The sequence below is a fragment of the Cricetulus griseus genome, chromosome 7 (assembly GCF_003668045.3).
Source record: "Cricetulus griseus strain 17A/GY chromosome 7, alternate assembly CriGri-PICRH-1.0, whole genome shotgun sequence".
Taxonomy (NCBI): domain Eukaryota; kingdom Metazoa; phylum Chordata; class Mammalia; order Rodentia; family Cricetidae; genus Cricetulus; species Cricetulus griseus.
Genome location: NC_048600.1, coordinates 7,078,709 through 7,103,676, shown reverse-complemented (window position 1 = coordinate 7,103,676; position 24,968 = coordinate 7,078,709). Strand labels below are relative to the sequence as shown.

The 24,968-nt window shown below is 36.9% G+C and overlaps 1 long non-coding RNA gene across 1 annotated transcript in view; it reads left to right on the top strand.

The window, feature by feature from the left end:
• LOC118237971 overlaps positions 1–21,967 on the top strand; it is a 31,607-nt gene extending 9,640 nt beyond the window's left edge. The window contains exons 2-4 of the long non-coding RNA XR_004770848.1: positions 10,636–10,733; positions 12,353–12,527; positions 21,404–21,967. This is a non-coding gene — a long non-coding RNA (uncharacterized LOC118237971). The remainder of the gene's footprint in view (positions 1–10,635; positions 10,734–12,352; positions 12,528–21,403) is intronic.
• Positions 21,968–24,968: the final 3,001 nt, after the last annotated feature.

Genomic DNA, 24,968 nt, shown 5'->3' with positions numbered 1-24,968 from the left:
CTAATGAAAGTATAATATCAAATGTTAAGTTCTACAACTTCAGACTGAATATTCAAACTGTAGACAAATTCATTGGAATGCATAATAGAATCTGGGTCTAGTTAATGTGGGTATATGCTACTAATTTGAAAGATGTTTTTGTTTGTTTTAATAACAAATTTTATAATTAAATACTACCCCAATAGACACCACATGTATCAACCACTTCAGGGAAGGATTCCTGTTCAGGAGTAATTACCTAATACGTAATCGACTCCATAGATTTTGTGTATGTGTTTTTATTTGGTTACAGTTTGGTGGGTTTTGTTTTGTTTTATGTTATTTTTGTTTTTTTCCTTTTGACCAGCTTTTCTTTTTGACCAGGCTTTTATTGTATTGACTATTTTATAGAAAGAATATAAAGTTGGGTGGGTAGGGATGGGTGGGGGAGGGGAAAACAGAATATTATCAAATATACTTAATTTCTTAAACACTGCCAAAATCTGCATATTAAATTAATGTTTCTCTCTTATTAAAATAACTGAAATTTTAAAGTTAAAATAAAAAATCTTAGTCTCCAGCATGTGGCATTATTGGGAGGTGGTACAAACTTCAGAAGAGTTGGTTGGTGGAAGGGATTTTACTAAAGTTATGATTTTGAAGGAGATATTGCAATCCTGGCCTTTCCTTTCCTCTGCTTCCTGCTCAGCATAATATGCACAATATAAAATGTCAGCATAATTCCTGAATAGTACATTCCTGGAATTGATATTCTGTCCTACTACATGTCTCAAAACAATGGAGATGAAGGCTTTGGAACTATGTGTCAAAAATAAGCCTTACTCATTAAAATAAAACTTTAAATAAAGCTGGACATTGGTGGTGCATGCCTTTAATCCCAGCACTCAGGAGGCTGAGGCAGGAGCATCTCTGTGAATTCAAGGACAGCCTGGTCTACAGAGTCAGTTCCAGGCCAAGCTCCAAAGCAACGCACAGAATCCCTGTCTCAAAACAAAACAAAACAAAACAAAACAAAGCAAAACAAAACAACAAAAAACAACTTTAAACAATTAATCATTGTTTATGTTGGAATTCATTCCAATATGTTATCCAAATGGAGATATAGTGCCAGGCCTCAGTGACTGCCTATCACCGCTGAGTCCCTGGGTTTTGTACCAGGCCACATAGTATGATATATATATTTATATATATATATATATATATATAATCTGCTCTTAAAAATATTAGGAATGGGCTGGAGAGATGGCTCATTTGTTAAAGACTAGGCTCACCACTAAAGAGAAAATCTAAGGAGCAAAGTAAAACAAGCAATTATTTGTTAAACATGGGCTTTAAAACTTCAGAGAAAAAGGTGCTGGAGATAAATAAGGAAAGGAAGTGAAAAAAGAAGGGAGGGAGGAATGTGGATAGTGGGAAAGACTAAATGATCTTTGAAAGTGTTCCCTATTTGTTATATAACATTTCCCTCAGAAATGTTTATTTTTTGATTAAATAGACAAAGACTGCAGAATTCCAGACTGCAGTAAAAGAGATTAAACATCAGTCAGCATTCTCTTTAAACTAATGAAGATGCTCTCTCTCTCTCTCTCTCTCTCTCTCCACACACACACACACACACACACACACACACACACACACACACACACACACAACTGTGATATAGGAAATGAAAATGAAATGAAATGAAAATTTTCTAAAACTGAGATAAGAACTGAACCTGGGTCTACTGCAAGAACAAATGCTTTTAACCACTGAGAAATCTCTCTACTTTCGTCTTGTGACAGTCTTAAAAGCTGTGATGAACAAAATATCCAAGTAAGGATATAATGTTCAAGTTATTTGTCTGCTTGCCTCACCTGGCAAAATCAATGCAGAACTTTATTTTGGTTCCATTCCAGTGCATACAGCCCTTTAATTTGGAACAGGCTTGGTGGCAGCAAAGACAGCAGGCGTCCAGTCACATTGTGTCTATAATCCCAAATCAGAAAGGCAATGAATGTCAGTTCCCAGCATGCTTCTCCCTTTAGGCCAGCCCCCTAATAGTGCTGACTACATTTAAAGTGCGTCTTTCCATATCAATTAACCTGATTTAGATAATCTTTCCTAGTCCCAAAGGCTAGTCCTAGGCAATTCCAGATCCTGTCAAGTTGGCAATGCTATACAACACACATGCATAGTCCTAATTCAATTCAATTTATTATGCCCATGTGGAAATGTTGTACAGTCTTTTTGATTTAGTATCTTTTTCTGGAGCATTGAAGTAGCTACAAAGGCTGTAACCTGAAAATTAAGTGTATTAAAAACATACTTGGAGGGGATATTATGTGTTTCAATGTTTTGTCTGAATGTATGTCTATGTACAAGATAAGGGCTTTGGGTTCCCAGGAACTATAGTTACCATTGTAATCTGTCATGTCTGTGTTAAGAATCAAGGTCAGATATTCTGGAAGAGCAGCTCAGTTCTCTTAACCACTGAACTCCCTCTCTAAACCCTGTTTTAGATATTTATAATGTCCTTTTTTCTATCAGTTGACTAATAATAATTTTCTGTTATTTTTATATCCTAGTATACTTTTATTCTACACAATGATTATAAGCTTGACTCTATTCAATACCTTGGGCATATACTAGGTATTGTTAATTGATAGTTAATTCTCTGATTTCACCTAAAACCAACAATTACAATTTGAATATTTGTTTTAAAATGACTATTACTGAAATAATTATATCTGAATCAAAAAGAACAATATTTTCTAATGTGGTACATTTACACAATGGAGTATGACTCAGCAGGGAAAAATACAATGGAATATTGAAATTTGCATACAAATGAATGGAACTAGAAGAAACCATCCTAACTCGAGTAACTCATTCACAGAAAAACAAACATGGTATATACTCACTCATACATGGATTCTAGACATAGTGAAAAGGATTACCATCTTACAATCCACACCTCCAGAGAAGCTAGGAAACAAGGAGGACCATAAGAGAGACAAACAGGGTCCCACAGTGAAGCAGCAAGGGACAAGAGCCCTTGAACAAATGGGGAGTATGGGTGGAGGGTGGAGGGAGGTATGAGAAAAAGGAGGGGAGAGGGAGGATTACATGAGAGATCAGGAAGATTTAGTGGGGAGAGAAATAGAGGAGAGCAAGAAAAGAGACACATGAATAGAGGGAGCCACTATAGGTTTAAAGAGAAATCTGGCACTAGGGAATTATACAAAGATCCAAATGGATGACTCCAATAAGACCCTAAGCAATAGTGGAGAATCTACCTTAAATGCCCATCATCCCCTATAGTGAGAATGATGACTACCTTAAATGCCTTCCTAGAGCCTTCATTCAGTAGCTGATGGAAGAAGAAGCAGAGATCCACAGTCAAGCACTGAGCCAAACTCCTGGTATCCAGTTGCAGAGAGGGAGGAGTGACAAACAAAGGGGTCAAGACCATGCTTGGAAAACCCACAGAAACACCTGACCTGAGCAAGTGGGAACTTATGGACCCCAATCTGACAGCTGGGGAAGCAACATAGGACCAAAGGACCAAACCAGGCCCCCTGAATGTGGGTGTCAGTTAGAAGCACTTGGCAGTCTATGGGGCCTCTGGCAGTGGAACCAGGATGTATCCCTCCTAATGCAGGAGCAGATCTCGGGAGCTCATTTCCCATGGAGGGATACTCTCTTATCTTAGATACATGGGGAAGGAGTAGCCCTACCCCAAATGACTTGATAGATTTTTTAATGATCCCTCTTGGAAGGCCTCTCCATCCCTGGGAGTATGGGATGATGGGAGGGAGAGGGAGAGGGAACTGGAATTCATATGTAAAATAAGATTGTTTGTAATTTAAATATAATTTATACTTATATAAAAAACAAAAAGAATGGTATTTTCTCACTAATATGAATGTAAATGGAATCACACATATATATGCATACATACATTCATTCACACATATTACACACATACATTCATCAGTGTAAGTCAGAATGTTATCATTCACATTTAAAGAAACCTGAGTTTCTTCCCACATCCTACATTACAGGAAAGTTAAGTGGTAAAGTGAAATGGAGAAGGAAAGTAAGTGTTTCGTAAGCAGAATGCTGCACCTGAAGAATCTTCATATCCTACTCCCCAGTGATTCAATATTTTGAGTGTGATGGAGTTATTGTCAGACATATGTGACCTGAATACTTAGATTGCCAGACACTTAAGAAACAATAAGAAAACCTCCCAATAGCAGGGAGCAGAGTTCTCAATTTGGGGGTGGGTGGGCAGTTGAGCTCCCTATACAAGGAGTTTCCTAGGACTTGTGGCAGAACTTGGCCAAAAATGTTGCTGAATCATACCATATGGACACTTGCTCAACTATGTTCATAGCAGAATTATTAGTAATAGATAGACCCTGGAAACAATCTAGATGTCCCTCAACAGAAGAATGGATAAGGCAACATTTCTTAATACTATCATTCAACATATGAATTCTGTGCAGACCATAACACTCAGATTACCCCAATTATGTACTTCTAAATTTCTGTACTAACTTTTACTTCTTGTCTTTTATTCTCTATCCATTAACTCTGGAACCCTATAGCACCTCAATGTCAACTTGATTTATACCCCTAGGATGTCACTATACCTGTGACAATATTGATGACTAAAACAGGCATTCACCTTCCTGATTCTGCTTCTTCCCATTTCACAATTGAGATTACTCACTATTTTTTTCCAATAAATGCTGTTCACACTGAGCCTCATTTTCTCTAACTGTCATTCTTTCTCCAGTTTATGCTCATTCTTCTATATAAAATTGCCTTTTTATTTTGTTACAGTAAAGTTATTCCATTTTTATTGTTTATTCCTTCATATCATCTGAATTCATTTATATCAGAGTTTCTTTAATTTTGTGGACTACAAAACTTTGTCTCATCCTTTTATTGATAATGGTCCAGAGTGTTCATTAACAGTTAAAGTGGGTTAAATTTAATGATTTGATAGTAACAAGTGACTCTTAAGAAAACAAAACAAAACAAATGAACTTAATGGAATCTTTTGACAATTTTTAATATGTAAATACACTATATCAAATGAATGATGTTGCAGATCCATGCACAACCTGTCAATAATTCTTCAGTGCACCATAATAAAATTCCAATTGTCCACTCTAGTTTGTTGAATTGTATCCTAAAACACATTCATAGGTACACTGAAGTTTAGAATATAGTCATAATTAAAAATAGGGTTTTTTGCAGATACACTTTTTAATGACTTTGAAAGGAAATCTTCTTATATTTGGGGAAGACCTTAGACTCATTGGCTGGTATGTCCCATTAGGAAGATACAAGGGACACAGAATAGAAAGGTATGTGGATGAAGCAGCAATTGGAGATACTTTGCCAGAAGCCAAGGAACATATGGAGCCTCCAAAGCTGGAATAGCTTCTGCTATCAAAGCTTGGAGTATGCTTTTTTCTTCTTTTCTTTTCTAAATAATTGTAATTAGACCAATTTTAAATTAGAAACAAGCTTCTTTCACTTGTCACCACCAGTCCCCTCTCCCTCCTCCTCCCCTGGCTCTTACCCCCATCACAACCCCTTCTGCTCCCCAGGGAGGGTGAGGCCTTCCATGGGGGATCTTTAAAGTCTGTCATATCATTTGGAACAGGGCTTAGACCTTCCCTCATGTGTCTAGGCTGAGAGAATATCCCTCTATGTGGAGCGGGCACCCAAAATCCATTAGTGTACTAGGGATAAATACTAATCCGCTACCAGAGGACCCATATATTGCCCAGACCTCCAAACTGACCTCCTTGTTCAAGGGGTCTGGAACAGTCCTATGCTGGTTTCTTGGCTATCAGTCTGGGCTCCATGACCAACCCCTTGTTCAGGTCAACTGTTTCTGTGGGTTTCTCCACCCTGGTCTCGACCCCCTTGCTCATCACTCCTCCCTCTCTGCAACTGGATCCCAGAGTTCAGCTCAGTGTTTAGCTCTGTGTATCTGCCTCTGCTTCCATCAGCAACTAGATGAAGGCTCTATGATGACATATAAGGTAGTCATCAGTCTCATTATTGGAAATGGGTATGCTTTGATAAACTTTGATTTTCGCTGTCTTGACACTTTTGGGAAAGTACCTTTATATGATTTAACAAGTTTTTTTTCTTGTTAGGAAATCAATATTGGTGTTGATGTAATTACCAAAATAAGCCAATTCCTTCCAGCTCCCACCACTTCTTGCTTTGTGCTAAGTTTCCACTCTGTGTACTTCAGAACCTCTAAAGCACTTTCAGGTTTCTGCATTGATAAACTGTTCTAACTTTTCATTCTTTGTCCCATTCTTTTGGAAGACATTACCGACTGTTTTTTCTGAGGCCACTTTCTCAAATGCAATTCATCTTTCATGTTATTTTTTGCTGAGGAGACCTGCTGGGACCTTTAATGCTATGTAAGATTTCCAAATGTATAGTATTTCACACATATATTTTTGTAGCTATGCATTATAATTATTTGTCTATTCTGTAGTTCTTGTGAAATGTCTGGTTCTAGAAAACAAACTTTGCCCTAGACTTCATTGTTGTGTGACATTTCTATGGAAGATGTAACTGAATGCCTCTTTACCCACAAACGAGACACTGAAGAAAGACAAGAAAATGAATTTCACCCATGTCCAGCATGACGAACTAATGGGATCTGGAAGGCTAGTTGCAGGAACATGGATGCAATACCATTTATATCAAGTAGATGACTCCAAGGCAGTAACACCACCAATAAGTCTATCCTAGAATAAATAATAGCTTATGGGCATTTTATTTCTGAGATTCTATGGAGTCAAATTCCACAAAAACTCACCTCACCCTGCCAATCTATTCCTGCCTTTAAAAATTGGAGAGAGGTCTTATGAATCTTGTGCCTTTCTGAGCATCTTGTACCCAGTAAAGCTTTTTTCTAAGATTTACTTTTATTTTGAGTTATATGTATGTAGGCGTGCCCATTTTGGGGGTATATTCACAGATTTTGCCAGTGTATTCAGAGATTCATAGATGTCTTGGATCTAGATTTACAAGTGTTTGTGAGCCACATGGGACATGGACTCTGGTCCTCAGCAAGTGAAATATGATCTCTTAGCAAATGACATGTCCCCGCTGCCTTGGTAAAACTTCTGACTTTCCTGAGTGTGATGAACCTCCCTCCAGGAGAGAATGTTTCAATCTAAGGAAATGGGTACATAGAGCATGTTCTGATGCTAGTGACAATCACAGTGAAGGACTAAGGATACTTGGTAAAAAATTAATTGATTACCACTGGGAAATAATTCACAACAGAACCTCAGAAAGTATATGGTGGAATAAAGCACTGGCATAGTTGTAACACACTCCCTAGATGACAATTTAAAGACCCTAAAAATGCCAAGATTATGTGGATGCATGTGATTAGATATACAAGCAAAAAAGAAATAATTTCATGTGAAAGCCAAAACAGAAAATGAGAAAGGAATGCTAAAGATTAAACTTGCAGGTGACTAACAACTATGCAGGAGTGAGAAAAGGGACATATTTACTGTATGATATCCAGTAACTCTCTGGTGTCACTGGATAGTGGCAAAGATTATGAAGAGATCAGATTGCCAAAAGCATAGATTCTTTAAATATTTAAAATCAGAGAAAAATGAAATGAACTTGCTTCAGACAGTGTGTAGTCTCTCATTTAAGTGCAGAAGTTAGGATTAATAACGTTCATGGCATGTATATAAATGTTATTCTCCCAAAATTTGATGAGAAGATAGACTCACAATTCAATTTCACTTTTCATCAAAGGCAGAAATTACTGCATTTTTTTGATTCATGCATCTAGCAATACTGGAGAATGTGTGTTCCTGATGAATCATTATTTAGGCACTTTAGAATCCTATAACCATTGTTGATAACACAGTAATATGAAGCCAATGAAATGTAGCTGATTTGCACATTATATTGTTGCTATCAATTCTCACTGTGATAAAGTGGGGGCAATTCCAAAAGTGTGACAGCATTGTCTCTTTCAATTGTATTGATCTTTCACTACAGGACTATGTTTTGTTTGTTATTGGATTATCTCATATTTTCAATTAAACACCAAGTCTGTCGTTCAATGGAATCATGTTTACCCTTTTGTAATGGACCGCATTTACAAATGGTGAAATCAGGCACACACTTTCCTCCTATTCCAGCCCTCATATGGTTCTGCTATCTGTTTTTTAAAATGTTCTTTTATTTTCAAAACCCATTGATTTCCCCAAGACCTTATTAATTTTATAAAGAATGAAGTAGTGTAAGGCATGAAAGATTTTCTTAAATTTGTTGCTTGGATGTACATGAATCTTTGCAATCACCTCTCTGTACATAAGGTGATCCTCTCAGAACATTTGTCTTTGGGTACCTTACCAGTCAGAATAGTATTTGAAATTAAAATTCGGGTCAATAAAACATAGACGTTTTCTGCTAAGTACTCAAAAGGCAGTTCCTCAGCAGGTTGTAGCCACGGGAGGACCAGAATTCAAGAGCAGTCAGGCTAATAGAGACATCAGCTGTGAAACAAACCTAAATCGAAGGTTAGGAATTCAACTTGACAGAAAGATTAATAATCCAGCAGGGAACAGTGAAAGCAACACTGGTGGTTTCAGCTTTGCTTGGCGATCCCATAATATGAAGAAAATAAATGAATAAATGAATAAATAAATAAATAAATAAATAAATAAATAAATAAATAAAGTGGAATAAAATCAATCACACTTTGGACCTTGATAGTTTTTGAATTTGAATACTGGCTGTGACTGAACCCCTGAATGTAAGAGGCTAGACATCTTTCAGAGTGATTTTACTAGTTTTCTTGAAAAACCTATTGAGTGGTCACAGCTGGAGAGCATCAGAAAGACAAAAAGGGTTTTGTTTTTGTTTTACAGTGAACTTCATTTTTATAAGTAATACACCATAAAATATAAGGGGCATAAGGCAGTTAACTGGTATTGGTTATAATTACCATGTATTAATACACGATACACATACCTCACTGAATGTTTTCTAATCTTTTTACAAGAATTTAATAGATAAGTACAATGCATTTTTATCAAATCTATCTGTTCTTCTACTCCATAAAAATTCATGTCTCCACATACACCGTGCAAATGTTTGTGTGCATGCATGTATATTTGTATGTATATATTTGTGTGTATGCTTGTATGTATGCATGTATGTATGTATAGCTACTGAGTCCACTTAGTGTGACTTTGAGTTCCCTAATGGTTAGAGATATTGTAAATTCGTCTTGAACTATATTTCAAGGAAATCATTTAAGTTCATAAAGTAGTTTTGCCAAATTTGTAGGGTTTGGCCAGAGTGCAAAATTTACTTATTGAGTCATTGTTTCTCGTGTATCTTCCTTCCCAGATCTTAGAAGGAGTGTGCACTAGGAAGATTTGGGGCATAGGCAAAGTCTTACTGTAATTCATTTCAAGTGTCTGAGAATGAGGACATGCTGCCTGCTTTCCTGAGATATGTTCCTCTGAACATAAACTATGTTTTAAAGCTTTATTGTACAGTGCAGATTATGTGAAGTGTGTCTAGATGGAGGTGAAGAGAAAAAGTTTAGAACGCATGAAGTAGATCTATTCCACAAATTGTTATTCTACATTATGGCAAACCTACATTGTCTCTGCAGGTAATCAGAGACAAGTCCTAGCCTCATGCATTAATGAGAAGACATAGACCTTGGACCATGAGACAAGAAGATTTACCTATGTGCACAACACATTTTCACAGCAAATCAGATTACTCTGTTTCTGTGTAGTTATTTACATATTTCATTTTTCATCAGAGTTATTAATAATTATCATTGTTATCTAAAGTTACACTTTCGAGGTAGCAATTAAGTATCTACTCCCCATGATTCCAAATGCTAGCAGGAATGGGACATTATTAATGTCTGAGGCTATGAACCTCAGAGTTGGACTCTTTCCATCTCCCACTGTCTCCTAACCTGATCAAAGGGAATCTAGGTAGCACTATCCACATCTTATTCCATCAGCCACCAGACTAATTTATGGGAAATAGGTTGTGTGGAGACCATCTAAGCTTTCAGTCTAGCCTACAATACATTGCTGAGACTCATGATTCCAGAAAAAAGAAAGGAAAAAATGTTCCAGCAATCCTTGCAGTGATCCAGTGTCCTACAAGATTCAATAAACACCAATACTACCAGATCTGCTGTCTAAGCACCAATAGAGCATCCTTTGTTCAAGTGTTCATAGAGCTTTGATTTAATTATCTTCCTTTCTCTTTAGTATTTTTAGAGAACCGCTTTAGATTAGAATATTGAGCGCTCACATTTCAGGAGAACAAGAAGTGCAGTTAACCATCTATATGACACTCTAATTGAGGAATTTTGTTTTCCATCTGTAAAAGTACCATGTGGTCAGTATGTTAGATAGCTTAATGGATCAATGAAAACCACAGAGCTTGAAGTCTTTGCTTCACATTTTTACTCCTGATGGATGCTAGTGCATGTTAGCCCTAACACCTAAAACAGAGGATAATGCATCTTCAGCAAACATTGCTAAATTAAGGAATGAATTTCAACTTAAAAAATTAACTCTGTGTCCACAGTTCGTCTGCATTTCTGCTAGGCAAAACCATACTCACACTGGATTTGAAGTCAGGATGAAGAACTACATGGTGATTTCCTGAGGGAAGCAAACAACGAGGTAAATTTGACTGCTTGTAAGAAAGGCTGCTGTCTCATTTGACATTAATGGGGATCAGTTAAAAATAAATGCAGCTGTTCTGTAGTAATATACAACAACAAAAAATTCAGGACCCATCTTTTCCTTGCCATTCTGTCACTCTGGCCTTATCTTTTAATTAAACCTGAACTTTAAAATAAATGTTGCTGGCTGGCTACTTTATTGAATGGTATATCAATGGAGAATGCAGCTATTGGTATGCTACACAAAGCCTTTCAAAAATAAATGGCCACATAAAAAGGCTCTGATTGTATTGAAAGTCAAAGTTTATGGATATCCTGTTAAGAGCAAGCCCAAGAAATCTGTGAGAATGAAAGTGACTTTATTTTAGACTTCTCTAGACTATACCAAAGGACTCACACCACTTTCCTTAAAGAATGATTGACTTTTGTTCAACACAGCAATTTTGCAAGGAAATGTGAAGTTAATTATGGTTTATTCAATGCAAGTCAACCCAAACCTCTGAGTTCAAGCTTGCTAACTTTTATACATTTTCTTCCTTCCTTCCTTCCTTCCTTCCTTCCTTCCTTCCTTCCTTCCTTCCTGCCTGCCTGCCTGCCTGCCTGCCTGCCTTCCTTCCTTCCTCCCTCCCTTCCTTCCCTCCTTCCTTTCTCTTTCTTCCTTCCTTTCTTTCTTTCTTTCTTTCTTTCTTTCTTTCTTTCTTTCTTTCTTTCTTTCTTTCTTTCCCTTTGGTTCTTTGTTTAAGATCTATCACAATCAATCCGCTGAATATTCTGTCAATTACTCATATCACACTAGCAATAGCAGTGATTAGTGGCAGCTATTTGGCTATTATTTTGTCATTAGCCAATGGCATTAACTTTTCAATAATAAGAAAATCAAGGGTAATGATTTTGTTTGTGGGCCTGTAAGAAACACACACAGATACTTAAACGTTGATTATGTTGCAATATTGAGTATTAGATAATCAGGAGTAAGGTTCTTGGTCCTGTTTGTTCTCAAGATACCATTACAACATTTAGCACTGTACAACTCAAGTTTTACTTTAAAATTCCAATGATGATATCTGCCTTTGTTCCCCCTATAAAGAGTAGGAACAGGGAACATGAATGTGGTTTTGAAAAATTAAAGTTATACCAAGATGCTATTATATCATTCTAAAATCTGGTTTTTGAAATCAGAGTTAAAGACTTCTCTACTGTATTTATTTGCCCTACTGTTGTTATCACTGTTTCTATCTCTTGGATCTATTATAAGCAAACTGAGTTTTCGTGTTTATTTGTATATTCAGGTATGAATGATAGTGACATATTTACATCTTCATATGTACATAATTTATACCCACTTAGTATATGCAAAAGTTGAGAAAAATTAGCAACAGGTAAGCATCTTAAAGTTTGATTATAGGAATGTGAGTCCTTAACTGCATAATAAAATTTGGTGGTAGCACATGCCTTTAATTCCAGCACTGGGGAAGCAGAATCAGGCAGATCTCAGTGAGTTTGAGGCCAGAACCTTGCTAAAAAGCAAGTTCCAGAACAGCAAGAGCTGTTATATAGAAAAACCATGATCCAAAACAAACAAAAAATCAAACTAATAAAGGAAAATTGCTTACATAGGTTGACCTAAATCTACAAGATGAACACTAATACAGAAGAAAAGCATTATCATTGTAAAAGACAAACAAGTTTAGAAAGTGTGGTATTCACATGACTAGAATGGAAATATTATTCAGCGACAAAGAATGAAGTAATGTCATCAGTGCAATGATGTATGGAACTGGAGGTCACCATGGTAAGCAAACTAATCTAACCTAGAAATACAAATTTATATTTTTCCTTACCTTCAGAATTTAGATTTTTAGAGAAATATATCAAGGTAAATTTTTTTCAAATGAGCACCAATGGTACAGAGGCAAAGAGGTTAAGAGGAAGGAGTATATGAGCAATTAAAATACATTGTATATGTGTATGAAAATGTCAGGGTGAAAGCAGCCAGTATGTCAATTAATTCCTCCTAGTAAGAAACTTCATGATAAAGATGGCTTAATCAACCTCAATGAGACAATTACAATGTTTAGTTCCAATTTACAATATCACATTTTTTTCTAAACTACTTCTTTAATATCATTATTTTCTAAATGTTTGGCTTACTTAAAGATATGTTGTTATGTGGCTTGTTACAAGAGCAGAGGTAAACAATATTAAACACAATAGCACATAATCATTGTAAATCAAAATTAATTGCTTCAATAGTTGGCATAGGAATATAGAAGATGATAACTGAGAATGAATGCTTCTACATTGGTTTGGTTTTCTGAATCCATGGAAGGCAGTCTGCCTGCAACACAGCTTAACTTCACATTTGGCTCTAAGAAACTGTCGTGCTTGCTTTACAAGCTTTCTGTGCCCTGTACTCACATCATATCTCACTCCCCTTTATGGGATCATTAAAATGAATAAACAGAGTAATTACATTGCCAGCAAGTATGGCTGTACACAGCATGTATTCTGAATGTTCTAATTGTTCTGAAAACCAGTATCTGTGTTTCAAATGCTGACAACAAAGGTAATGGCTTTTACACCCAGATGAGCCAATAGCTTCCTTCTATGAGTTTTTAGACTTACTACATGGGAAAAGTTGTAATCATTACTTTTGCAATGATAATATCTTAATGTACAACACTTATTGAGAGATTGAAGAAATGGCTGTGTTGTTCAGGACTCTGCATTATTCTCAGCGCCAGAGTAATATTTCCATTTTGGACAACAAACAGGTAGCTGTCCACTTAATATCTCTTGTTTGAATAGTATGGAAATTGATTTGCTTGCCAGGATTTTCTGGCTGTGAAATCTAAGAAATTGGTTCTATATTGCTGCCTGAAGCACATTTTGTTCCTGTTTTTATTTTTTCTTCTTTAGACTCTAACTCTCCTGTATTTCATGTGATCTCCTATGGACCACCGAGAAACTCTACCTTTCTCTCGCCTGGAATTGACTTAAAGATCCTTTTTCCTTTTACGAAGATAGGTGAGTCATTAAATCAGGAATTTGAGGAATCAATTCAGCTGCCTCAGACTGATTTGTGGCTGTGTGGACCCATGGCTCTTCAGAAGCCCAGCTGCCTTTGCTCTACATAGACAGCAGAGCTTCCCATTCTCTGGGAATAGTCAAGGATTGAGATCTTCTGGTTTTAAGAACAAGAGTTCTTCTATTTGGAAGGAAACTGGACTCAATAAGTAGCTAAATAATAACACCTAAAGCAAAGATCAGATCACCCCACCTACTTGACTGAGTGGCAGGTACTGGAAGATGTAGTTACTGACATATTCTAGTGCTGTGGATGACAGCATGACTTCTTACTAGACTGCCTGACTTTGACTTTTTGTCCGAGCTCTTATTAGCTTTTCAATTTCAGGCAACTTAATAAAGTCCTGCTGAGATAGAAATATAAGTAGTATCACCATCGAAGGATTGTTATTAAAATTAAATGTGCTATGTAGTATTTAGAATGCAATCTTGTTCCTCTTCCCTTGCTAATATATCCTAGCACATTTTAATATTGTTAGATGTCTACCACTAATGTCACCATTACAGTGTCAAGTTACTCTCTCAAATATAACGTAGATGAGCAGTTTTACAAGTAATAAACAGCATTAAGCATAATAAGCTCTTACTTCTCTTTTGATGGAATGAATTTCCTATGCAGATTTACTCTTGGTGTTCTCAGATGCTAACATGGGGACAGTCATAGGCAGGATGGCATGAGAATGCAGAAACACTTCCCTTTTAGTTAGTGTTACTTTGTTAGAGTAGACTGTCTTAAATTCTCTCTCGTAGTTCAAGAGTTTGGTGAATGCAGGGCCAGTTCAGAAGAAATAATCCATTATTTAATTATCCATAATCTAGTGCATTACCTCCCAAATGTCTTGGAAGGCAGAAGAAATATAAAATAAAACTCCAACTAGCAAAATATTTCTGTCATTTCACATGATAGGTTTGGCATTATTTTCACTAGTTTGGTGTATCTGAGAAATATAGGTAAATTGTCCATATATAAAGCCATTTAGTGGATTGATGTTAATTAGATTTTGGAGCAAACCCTATACCATCCCCCCAGTAGCTCTTATATTTAAAAGTATCTGGAAATGAACTCACTTAAGTGTCTAGTAAATGTGGCATTTCCTCTTAGTATTATATTGGTTCACACTCAGATCACTCTTGTGAATTTGGAAAAATACAAAGAAAATCTATACACTCTTTTTACAAAAACATAATAACTTATTTGTAAACCATGGAGAAAATAAAATATGAATAACCAAATAATTTAGTGTTAGAGACACTAGATCATGTTTCTTCTGAGGAGTCCAAGGCTCAGGCTGACACAGCATATGAAACAGTGAACTTCCTTCCCTAGATGATTACCTGACAGAAAGAGCAAGAATAGGCAATTGATCCAAGAATATCCATGACACACATCAACTGAATCACAAAGATGTAATTAGTATGTAATAAACCCATTGAGGAAAACAAAAAGCATGAGCTCATATTGAGGCCAACACTGCAATGCACACTGGAAGTATGTAAGAACATTTTAAATCATAAGCTCTTTCAAAGCACCTACTTTGCTTTCTTTTCTAAATGGTTCAGGTTGCAAAACTGTAACTGAAGGAACCATTGGTTTTACCCAATAGAAGTTATGGGAGCCTCTTAAATAGTAGGTCAGAGTGGATAACATGGTCTTCTCCAGCAATATCCACCATGAATCTTCTGCCCAACACTCAAAGCCCATCTCACTTCTCACTTCCTATGCATCAGAAATCCATTTGGCTCCAAACAGGCTGATGAAACCCACAGAAACAGCTGAGTTGAACAAGGGACAACTCTTGGTCCCCAGACTGATAGCTGGGAAACCAGCATGGGACTGATTCAGATCCCCTGAATGTGGGCATCAGTGAGGAGGCCTTGGAAATCTATGGAGGCCCTTGTAGTGGATCAGTACTTATCCCTAGCAAAGGAATGGACTTTAGGAGCCCATCCCACATGGGGAAAACTCACTGAGCCTAGACACAAGGGGGTTGGTCCAGGCTCAATCCCAAAGAATATGACAGACTTTGAAGACCCACTATGGAAGGCCTCATCCTCCCTGGGGAGCAGAAAGGGTATGGGATAGGTAGGGTGTTTGTTGGGGTTGCAGGGGAGGAAAGGAGGGAGGGGTACCTGGGATTGTCATGTAAAATAATTTTCTTTCTAATTAAAATAAAATATTAAAAATAGAAATCCCTTCGGTAGCTCCTCTTTCATTGGCCCTCTTCCCTATAGTAACTTCTCTCACATATGCACAGTGTATAAAATGGCTACCATAGATGGTGTGTTTGTGTTAAAAAATAACATACAAGCTCTGTGGTGGTGGCACACACCTTTAATCCCAGCACTTGGGAGGCAGAGGCAGGTGGATCTCTGTGAGTTCGAGACCAGCCTGGTCAACAAGAGCTAGTTCCAGGACAGCTTCCAAAGCCACAGAGAAATCCTGTCTCAAACAAACAAACAAAAACAAACAAAATAACATACAGTATAAACTATGAACTACTGAAAATAGAAATAAAGATGTAATTAGATTATAATTCCATAACTGATCTTAATATGCTTTAAGTTCCTTCTTTAAGGAGAATGTGTTTGAATCCTTCTTTCTCATAATCCCTCATGATTTCATTTTCCTTACATAGATTTCTTTTTTTATATTTTGCTATCTTTAGATACTTTAAAATATATGAAGACAGAATTTAATCTTCTTTGAAACATAATGTATATAAAGTAGGTTTTCCTACTTTTTTGTTCCAACTTTTTTTATTTGAATTAGGAACAGGATTGTTTTACATGACAATCCCATTTACCTTCTCCCACCTGTCCTCCCCTCCCTGCCTCCCCAAACCTTATCTGTCACATATCTTTCTCTGGATGTTGAGGCCTTCCATAGGGTGTCATCAGAGTCTTTCGTTTCCTTTGGGGTAGAGCCTAGGCCCACCCCCGTGTGTTTTGGCTCAGGGAGTATTCCTCTATATCGACAGGGATCCCAAAGTCCACACCTATGCTAGGGATAAATACTGGGCTTCTACAGGAGGTCCTGTAGATTTCCGAGGTTTCCTCACAGAAACCCATGTTCCTTGGGTCTGGATCAGTCCCATGCTGGTATTCAAGCTATCTGCATCTGGGTTCCAGTTCAGATCGGTGAATAGTTATGAGTGTCTGCTTCTACTTCCACCAGCTGCTGGATGAGGGCATATAAGTCTGTCATCAATCTCATAATCAGGGGAGGGCATTTGAGGTGGCCTCTCCTCTGTTGCTGAGATAGTTAGCTGGTGTCATCTTTGTAGATCTCCAGATATTACCCTACTGCCTCATTTCTCTGTAAACCAAAAGTGTCTCCCTCTATTATGATATCTCCATTCTTGTTATCATGTATTCTTCCCCCGGACTCATATTTTCTGATCCCTCATGTACTCAGCATCCCTCTTCCTCTCTCCTTCTCATTCTCCTAGCTCCTTCCCCCCTTTTCCCGTGCTCCCAATTTGCTCATCAGATCTTGAACCTCTCCTCTTCTCCAGGGGACCATGTATGTCTCTCTTAGGGACCTCCATGTTTATTAGCTTCATTGGCAGTGTGGGTTGTAGGCTGGTAATCCTTACTCTATGTCTAAAATCCGCATATGAGTGAGTACCTACCATATTTGTTACCACGCTCAGAATGGTTTCTTCTAGATCCATCCATTTTCTTGCAAATTTCAAGATTCCATTGTTTTTTTCCGCTCAGTAGTACTCCATTGTGTAAATGTTAACACATGTTCTCTATCCATTCTTCCTTTGAGGGGCATCTAGTCTGCTTCCAATTTCTGGCTATTACAAATAGTGCTGCTATGAATATCGTTGACCAAATTAACCAAAAGGCAGAGAGAGATCATGCAAATTAACAAAATCAGAAATGAAAAGGGGGACATAACAACGGACACTGAAGAAATCCAGAGAATCTTCAGGTAGTACTTTAAAAACCTGTACTCCACAAAATTGGAAAATTAAACTGAAATGGACAATTTTCTGGACAGTTATCACTTACCAAAATTGAATCAAGAACAGATAAGCAACTTAAATAGACCTATAACCTCTAAGGAAATTGAAGCAGTCATCAAAAAATAGAAGCAGTCATCAAAGTCTCCCAACCAAAAAAAGGCCAGGGCGAGATGGATTTACTGCAGAATTCTACCAGAAATTCAAAAAGTGCTAATACCAATACTCCTCAAATTGTTCCACAAAATAGAAGCAGAAGGGACATTGCCAAACTCTTTTTACGAGGCTACAATTACCTTGATACCCAAGCTACACAAAGACACAACTAAGAAAGAGAACTACAGACCAATATCCCTCGTGAACATTGATGCAAAAATTCTCAATAAAATCCTAGCAAATTGAATACAAGATCATATCAGAGAAATCATCCACCATGATCAAGTAGGCTTCATCCCAGGGATGCAAGGATGGTTCAACATACAAAAATCCATCAATGTAATCCACCATATAAACAGAATGAGAAAAAAAAACAAACATGATCATCTCACTAGATGCTGAAAAAGCCTTTGACAAAATCCAACACCCCTTCATGATAAATGTCTTGGAGAAATCAGGGATAACAGGAACATACCTAAACATAATAAAAGCAATATACAACACGCCAACAGCCAACATCAAATTAAAAGGAGAGAAACTCAATCCAATTCCTCTATAACCGGGGACAATACAAGGCTGTCCACTCTCTCAGTACCTCTTCACTATTGTCCTTGAAGTTCTAGACAACAAGAGGAGATCAAGGAAATACAAATTGGAAAGAAAGAAGTCAAACTCTCACTATTTGCAGATGATATGATAGTCTACATTAATGACCCAAAAAACTCTACCAGGGAACTCCTACAGCTGATAAACACCTTCAGCAAAGTGGCAGGATACAAAATTAACTCAAAAATATCCATAGCCCTACTATACACTGATGACACATTGGTGGAGAAAGAAATCAGAGAAACATCACCCTTTACAATTGCCACAAAAACATAAAATACCTTGGGGCAACACTAACCAAAAATGTGAAACACCTGTACATAAGAATTTTAAGTCTCTAAAGAAAGAAATTAAAGAAGATACCCGAAATTGGAAAGATTTCCCATGCTCTTGGATAGTAAACAATAGAATCAACATAGTAAAAATGGCAGTCTTGCCAAAAGCAATCTATAGATTCAATGCAATCCCCATCAAAACCCTAACACAATTCTTCACAGACCGTGAAAGAACAATTCTCAACTTTATATGGAGAACCAAAAGACCCAGGATAGCCAAAACATCCCTATACAATAAAGGAACTTCTGGAGGCATTACCATCCCAAACTTCAAGCTCTATTACCGAGCTATAGTCCTGAAAATATCTTGGTATTGGCACAAAAATAGACAGGTAGACCAATGGACTAGAATTGAAAACCCTGATATTACCCCACACACCTATGAACACCTGATTTTTGACAAACTATCCAAATTTATACGATGGAACAAAGAGAACATCTTCAACAAATGGTGCTGGCATAACTGGTTGCAAACATGTAGAAGACTGCAGTTAGACCCAAGCCTATCGCCTTGCACAAAACTTAAGTCAAAATGGATTAAAGTTCTCAACATAAATCCAGCTACACTGAACCTATTAGAAGACAAATTGGGAAATACCCTTGAATTAATCGGTACAGGAGACCACTTCCTGAACCTTATACCAGTAGCACAGACACTGAGGTCAACAATTGATAAATGGGACCTTCTGAAACTGAGAAACTTCTGTAAGGCAAAGGAGACAGTCAGCAAGACAAAACGGCAGTCCACAGACTGGGAAAAGATATTCACCAACCCCACATCTGACAGAGGGATGATCTCCAAAATATACAAAGAACTCAAGAAGCTAGTCTCCAAAACACCAAAAAGCCCAATTAAAAATTGGGGTAAAGAACTAAACAGACAATTTTCAATAGAGGAATCTAAAATGGCTGAAAGACACATAAGAAAGTGTTCAACATCCTTAGCCATCAGGCAAATGCAAATCAAAACAACTCTGAGATACCATCTTACTCCTGTCAGAATGGCTAAAATCAAAAACACCAATGACAGTTCATGTTGGAGAGGATGTGGAGAAAGGGGAACACTCCTCCACTGCTGGTGTGAGTGCCAACTTGTACAGCCACTTTGGAAATCAGTATGGGGACTCCTCAAGAAAATGGGAATGAGTCTACTACAAGATCCACCAATTCCACTCTTAGGCATATACCCAAAAGAAGCACATTCATACAACAAGGTTTTCCTGTTAAGGAAGAGTTAGATATGAGAGGTAGAAAATGGCTGCCTAGGGGTCGAAGCTGAATTGAATTTTAGCTGGGCCACATCAAGACAGATGAATTAACTGGGTCTTGGACATACTCACTATGCCTGGCTGATCTTTTTCCTGTAAGTAATTTTGCTTACAATTAGCTATATATTTAATTACTCAGGGGTGCTCTTCTTTTGTAAAAGACAGTGATCTCTAACATAAAATGGAAAACTTGGGATAAAATAAAATTCTGTATGCCAAGAGTTGGTACATTTTTTCCAAGATTTCCTCTCTGTTCCTACCAGTTACACTTCACCTCCTCATCCAATCAGGTGTGCTTGGTTTTAGCTTCTACAAAGGGGATAGTTGCTATCCCCTTCTTTCCTTCTTCTTCTTTTTTTGGGGGGGGCGGTTGAGACAGGGTTTCTCTGTATTGCTTTGCAGGTTGTCCTGGAACTCACTCTATAGACCAGGCTGGCCTGGAACTCACAGAGATCTGCCCACCTCTGCCTCCCAAGTGCTTGGATCAAAGGTATATACCACCAATGCCCGGCTAGGGAGCAGAATTTTTTTAAAAGATTTTTTAATTTGAATTAGAAAGATTATTTTACATGTCAATCCCAATCCCAGTTCCCTCTTCCTCTACACCTCCCATGCCCCCCAAATAACACCCTACCTATAGACCTATACTTTTAATCACAAACTGCTAAGCAGTTGTCATATGATTATAATTTTCGTTTCTACTTTGTATACTACTATATAAATAAAGGATTGAATGATTATTTGCTTAACTTTTTAAAAGTAAAGTAATTACACCAACTAAAGCAGAAGATTTATCTCTTTGGGGTTGAAGTTGCTCTGAAGTCCTGATTATTCACTCAAGTCTACTGCACACATAGTTAATTTTCTAGAAAGATTCTCTGTGTAAAGTAGTTATTAAGCTTTGACCATAGATGCTCACATCTCTGTTCTTAGCACTAGGGAGTCTGAGGCAGGAGGATCACAAATTTGAATCTGGAATGGGTGTAAAAGGTAAATTAACTGTCCTAAGCTTTAATCTGCTCCTGAAGTGATTTGGGAGAGTACAGTAGGGAAGAGAATTGCCAACCTACTTTAAAGGCTACAGAACTGTCTATAGTCATCATCAAAAATAAAATTATATCAACCTCTTAAATCATGTACAGCAGTTAACAAGGGGAGGCAAGGTCCTTCAAGATAATGGGACAAGTCTAAGTAAGAACATCACAAAAATAGGTAATATTTTTATGCCCTTTTCTTTGATCACAGAAGAGTGCCATTTACAGCTTTGCTATTATCATAGGACCATCAATTTTAAGAAAAGAGAAGAACGTATATTCTATGTTGAGGTAAGAGATGGTTTAACATCATAAATTGTTTTTCAAATGAGTAGGCCACATCTCATTTTCATGTAGAAAATGCTATGATAATAAAGCTCTCAAAGTTGAGGCATGGGAATGCTTAATGAAACTACTTTAAAAATGTGAATGAGAGGGCACGAATAAATTTTGTGTAAAGCCCTGAAGACCATGATCTAATTGAATTTCTACCTATAAATTCTACATCCTCAATTGAACACTACAGCCAGAAAGTCACTAGAAAGTGTAGGTAGTTTTGCAGACACTTATGAGAAAGGAATATTTTGTGTTACATTGCAGTCAATCTCATTTCTAATTAAATTAATGTTAATGACAGTGAAATGCATGCTAACAACATTTCTACTTTAGGAAATTTGTTTAGGATGTGTCACAAAACTGATGGGCAAAAAGGGATTCAATAATATTTCCATCTACTTGTTGCATATATTTGTTGTGCATCAAGATTCATATTCAGTTTATCTTGTTGTGACTATTGGTAATAAAAACTGAACTACTCATGTTGCTATTTCTTCTTTCATCAGAAAGTATATAACTTTATAGGATGAATTTTGTATTACTGATATAAATATACTAATGAAATATCAGTGAAATGTTCACCCATTATTCTTTCTCTTAGTATGATTGAAAACTGAAATACAAAATTACATAGTGTCAACACAGAATTTAAGTAACACAATTATATGATGCTGAAAATGGTACATGTTCTTGAGAGATAAATATATAATTTTTTTGCTTGCTCAGGGTTTTTCAGGCAATATTGACAAGTTGATATACTCCCATTAAAATACTTAGTCTATGACAGAGCATCTGCATTTAAAGCCCAGGGAACATTGAAGAAGAGGGGGTAGAAAAGAAAGAATAGAACTTGAGCTGTGAGGTTGTTTCTTCTAGCTATATCACGACATGTATAGACATAAAATGCCAATAATATTTCTTCTTAAATAAGACCTGAACAATGACACCTCCAACTGACATGCCAATGAGAATGGGTGACATTTCACAGGGTCCAACCCCTACATGAAGCACAACAGGCAATTAGGGCAGTTTAAAGTGAGAGAATAAGCCTTTCCTAGGATGAATTCCCTATATAGTAATTCAATCCCAAGTGGTTAGCCCTAAAGACATATATACAAGCAACACTAAGTAGATTCAGCAGGTCATATTAATGTTTATGTACAGATGTGCACATATTTTTGAAGAAAAAGAGGCTATGAATTTGAGAGGGAGAAAGAGAATGAGAAACATTGGTGAGAGGAAATGGAGTGAAGAAATTATAATATTAAAATTTAATTAAAGAAAATTTTGAGACTTAGGAGTTTGCATGCTTGATTTTAGTTGTCAACATGGTGAAATCTACATGCACCTGAGCAGGGTCTCTAAGGATGTCTGCAAGGGATTGTTTCAACAATATTGTTTGAAGTCAAAAGAGCAACCCATTAGGTGGCATCATCCAGTGGCTCTCCAGGGGGTAGATAAGGAGCTAAGTAATGAATGTATTATTTCTTTCCTGTCCGCACATGTATGAGCTGCTGATAATGATTTCAATAGTGTCTCCCATCTTGCTGTAAATTTACAGTGAGGAAATAAGAAATACTGTTCTAGCCACCTGCTGCATGTGCCAACAATGATGAATCCTACTTCTGGTCTACATCCTTGGTAGGAAGTCATGACTTTACCTTAGCAGTTTTACTATCCAAACACACTCCCAATCACATCATGAGGAAAACACCAGAAGACTCTCAGTTGAAATCATTCTGTCCAGTACCTGATGCTCTCCTCTCTGGCTGTACATGTACTGTAGTCCAGCAGCTGCTTCAAGTTCCTAAGGTATTGATTTTATCAAAAATGTAGAGCTGAAATTTTTACCTACTTAATAGAATTGATTTGGGCTTCAAGGGTAGAAACTACCGATAGATATTAATAAATATAAGCAAGTCTTTAATGTTTATTTTTATCAAATTAGGCTTTCATTTGAGGCTATTTATACATTTTCTATTAGTTTCTATGGAAAATGCATTAGCATTTTAATGCATTAATTAAATGAGGAGGTTATAATATAGATCTACAATTTTCTTCATGGCTGCATGATAGGAGATATCTCAAATGAAGAGAGTATGGCCTTCCTAGAAAGGAAACAGATAATAAGATATATGACTACCACTTTTACAAATTGCCAGCATGATTCTTTTAGAAAAAATATACCCTTTAGATACAAAGATGGGCAGCTTCATATGAACAAGGCAGCAAGAATCAAGTGAAATAAATGTGCCTTGATAACATATTAGTGACTCCATTGGTATAAATATTCTTTGCAATTCACAGTGAAATACTATATGATGTTTGATGTGGCCGTCACCACAAGTTAGTGAAGTTCAAAGTGTTCAAGGTATTGTTCTTGAATATCTGCTTCCTCATGTTTTCAAGAGACAAAACTTCTACCTCCTATACAGATATAATGAAAATGCTAATACCATTGCATTGCTACAGGATTGCCAATATATCTACAGAGAGTAGAGAGATTTAGCATTATGTTAATCATGATTCTTGGCAATTAAGCTTAATCTTGCTCCTAATTCAAGCAATATGGACTTGCAATTATTTTTCTTCTCAGTTTAAGTACCAAGCTTGAGAAAGAGATGTGGTTTCTCAAGACTACCATCACCCCAGAGCAGCTTCTGTTCAGTATGCCATCCTTTGCTTATGATTTGACTTCCTTGTCTTCCTAATTAACCATTCTTGCCACAATCAGAACTCTCTTCTTGAGCTGTAGTTCCTGTTTCCCCTAGTATGTACTTATTTATCACTGAGTAGACAGCTGGAATCTTGCCCTCATTGCATCCTTTCCTTCCACACACACAGACACTGTTACTATAAAAGTTAGAGAAACATATTTCCTTAACATGAAACTGCATGTGCTCTACCTATGACATAATCATATAAAAAATCAAATAAGATCACTTTTCTTTCCAGAGCAGTGTTGTGGCGTTCTCTCTCTCTCTCTCTCTCTCTCTCTCTCTCTCTCTCTCTCTCTCTCTCTCTCTCTCTCTGTGTGTGTGTGTTTATTGTATTTTATTTTATTCTCACAGAACTCCTATAAAGGCATAATCTCAGAATCATTCTGTATGGAACAGATTCCCTACCTTTGTGAAAATGAAAACAAAATACATAGTAAAAACATATGATTCAGCAAATATTCTGGTCTAAATATTCCCTTGGCATTTATGTCACAAAATGTCTCCCTTTTCTGGTATTCAGCCTCCCCTTTTAATAGCACACAGAGAATGAACACCGGCTTGAAGTGCCATATGAGGCATTTTTCCCAGGGTCTGGTAGGAACTGGACAATGGCAGGCCAGTGGGCACTTTGCAGAACTGTGTTAGTACAAATACCTTTATGTTCATTTCTCAGGAATCCAGAAAGTCAAGTTTTCTGGTTATGCAAATATTCCTTTTTAG